The sequence below is a fragment of the Mandrillus leucophaeus genome, unplaced genomic scaffold (genome assembly GCF_000951045.1).
Source record: "Mandrillus leucophaeus isolate KB7577 unplaced genomic scaffold, Mleu.le_1.0 Scaffold1597, whole genome shotgun sequence".
NCBI lineage: Eukaryota > Metazoa > Chordata > Mammalia > Primates > Cercopithecidae > Mandrillus > Mandrillus leucophaeus.
This window is the reverse complement of record NW_012101584.1, coordinates 259,895-263,261: the sequence shown is the minus strand read 5'-3', so window position 1 is coordinate 263,261 and position 3,367 is coordinate 259,895.

The window sequence follows — 3,367 nt, the reverse complement described above, 5'->3', positions numbered from 1 at the left end:
ACATCCCAAAGACTATCACCAATAACAATGCCAAAGAGCTTTTTTTTCTTGTATTTACTTCTAGGAGTTTTATAGCTTCTGACCTTATATTAATATCTTTAGTCCATTTCTAGTTAATTTTTGTATATGGTAAAAAACAATCATCCAATTTTATTATTTAAATGTGAATATCCAGTTTTCCCAGCATCATTTATTGAAGATACTGTCCTTTCTCTACTGTGTATATTTGGCACTCTTTTCAAAGATCAGCTGACTATTTATGCATGTGTTTATTTATGGGCTCTCTCTTCCATTTTGTCTATGCATCTCTCTTTATATAAGTACCATATTGTTTTGATTACTGTGGCTTTGTAATATAGCTTGAAATCAGGTATTGTGAGGCTTTTAATTTTGTTCTTTTTTCACAAAATTGGTTTGGCTATTCAATGTTTTTGTGGTTCCACATTAATTTTAGTTTTTTTTTATATTTCTGTGAAATTGTCTGTTTGCAGATGACATTATCTTATGTAGAAAAAACCCTAAAGACTCCATCAAACCACTGTTAAAATGGACAAATTCAGTAAATTTGCAAGATAAAATATCAACTAACATAGTGCATTTTAATACACTAATAGCAAACTGATAAAAATTAAGAAATTGATTACATTTAAAATAGCATAAAAATAAAATACTTAGGAATAAACTTACCAAAGAAGCTGAAAGTTATGTACACTAGAAACTATAAGAAAATAAAGGAAATTTAAAAGGACACAAACAATTGGAAATTGTGTTCATTGGTTGGAAGAGTTAATATTGTTAAAATGTCCATACTACCCAAAGCAATCTACATGTTCAATGCAATCCCTGTAAAAATTCCCATGTTGCTTTCCATGGATATGGACAGAAACAATTCTAAAATTTATATAGACTACTGAAGCTTTAGAGTAACTCTTGATGTAAGGTACAGTCAGTAATCTCACTTTGTTCATTTTCTGTAGTACTTGCAATAAAATATTTTTCTTCATTCCTGTGATTGATAATTTTTCTTTCTTTCTCTATCTTTCTCTCTGTCTTTACATCAGCTGTGTTTGGTTTCTATCAATTTTATTAATCCTTTCATGTGACCCTATTTTGGCTTTGTTAATATTGTTTGTTTTCTATTTCATTGATATCTACTATTGTTTTTATCATCCCCTTCCTTTCAAATTTTTTAGTCTTATTTGTTTTAAAAGAGAGAATTACATCATTGCTTTCCAGCATATTTTTCTTTTATATGGTAAGCATTTAAATAAAACAATTTTCTGTTCACTCCTCTAGCAACATCTCACAAAGTTTGACATGTTAGATTTCAAAGCAATTTAAATATCTTTTAATTTCTCTTATTTTCTAATGAAGTTTTTATAAACAATTTCCTCAATTTTTAAATATTATTGTTGGATTCCAACTTAATCTTTTTGTATAGATAGAAATAATATTTATATTCTCAATACTTTACAACTTATTTGCTTTTTTTTTTTATGATCTAGCGTATGACCTAGCTTAGTAAATGTTTCATGTGTACTTAGAGTGTCTGTTTTTCAGGTGTAAGTTAAAGTTTTATGTATATGTCAGTAAGGTAAATTAGGTTAATACTATTGTTAAAATGCTCTGTATATTTACAGATGATATTTTGCTTTCTCAGTTACTTTTGATTATTTTGTGGTTTTACGTACTTCTATATCTAATTCTGACAATTTTGCTCCATGTAATTTGAAATTCAGATATTATATGAATAACCATTTAGGATTTTTATGTTTTCTTTATGAATTCATACTATTATTACAAAAAAAACTATTATTCTCTAATTTAGTCTTGAAATCTTTTTCTTATGTAAATATAACCACGCCTGTATTATTTCACTAAAGTATTACATGGCATATTTTTTCACTATGTTAATTTTATACCTATTTATATTTTACATTTAAGGTATATTTATTTAAAGTTGCATATAATGCTTTTTTATCTAGTTCGTATTTTTTATTTTAATTGAAGTGTAGTGGATTTATATTTAATATAAATTATACAGTTATGTTTATCTCTTCCTGTATTAGGGTTCTCTAGAGGGATAGAACTAATAGGATAGATGTACACATAAAGGGAAGTTTATTAAGGAGTATTGACTCACACAATCACAGCAGGAAGTCCTACAATAGGCCCTCTGCAAGTTGAAGAGCAAGGAAGCGAGTGGTGGATCAGTCCAAGTCCCAACACCTCAAAAGTAGGGAAGCCAACAGTGCAGCCTTCAATCTATGGCCAAAGGCCTGAGAACCCTGGTGAACCAGTGGTGTAAGTCCAAGAGTCCAAAAGCTGAAGAACTTTGAGTTCAGTGTTCAAGGGCAGAAAGCATCCAGCACGGGAGAACAATAAAGGCCAGAAGACTCAGCAAGTCTGCTCTTCCATCTTCCCTTGCTTGCTTTATTCTAGCCGCACTAGCAGCTGATTAGATGATGCCCACCCAGATTGAGGGTGGTCTGCCTCTCTCAGTTCACTGACTCAAGTGCTAATGTCCTTTGGCCACACCCTCACAGACATATCCAAGTACAATACTTTGCATCCTTCAGTCCAGTGAAGTTGACAGTATTAACCATTAACTTCCCTCTTACTATTTTTAAGATATTCATCATATATAAACTTTGTGCTTTTTATTTGTCTTTTCTTATCTCCCTTTGTGTTGGATATTTTTAGCATTCCATTTTCTCTCTTCTATGGCCTTTTATTTATTTATATGTTTGTTTGTTTATGTATTTTTTGAGATGGAGTTTCACTCTTGTTGCCAGGCTGGAGTGCAATGGCATGATCTCAGCTCACTGCAACCTCTGCCTCTGGAGTTCAAGCGATTCTCCTGGACCTTTTGTTACTTTATTTGTTGCTCTATGGATTTATTTCTATCATAAAATGTCATTATTTTTTATCCTGTTTCCTCTACATGTAATGGCCTTACTTTATCGGGTTCATTTAAATATTTTATCTTTATTTTTCATTATCAATAGTTTGTGATTGGCCAAGCTGTAGCTTTTTCTTCTTCTTTCTTTGTAGCCCTTCTTGATGTCCACTGACTTAGATTTCTGTATTGAAGTTTTTCATCTATTTTTGAAAAAAAAGTCAACTGTTTTATAAAAAAATATTTTCCGCTTTATTCTCTTTCTCCTCTCATTGGGACTTTAGTTACACGTAAATTAGAATTCTTGACATTGTCCCATGGGTCATTTATGTTATTTTTAAATTTTTTTTTTCTGTTCTTCGGGTTGGATGATTTCCATTGTCCTATCTCCATTCAGTTATCCTTTCTTTTACAGTACACAATTTCCTGTTATGCTTTTTCAGTATATTTTTTGATTCCTGATACAAA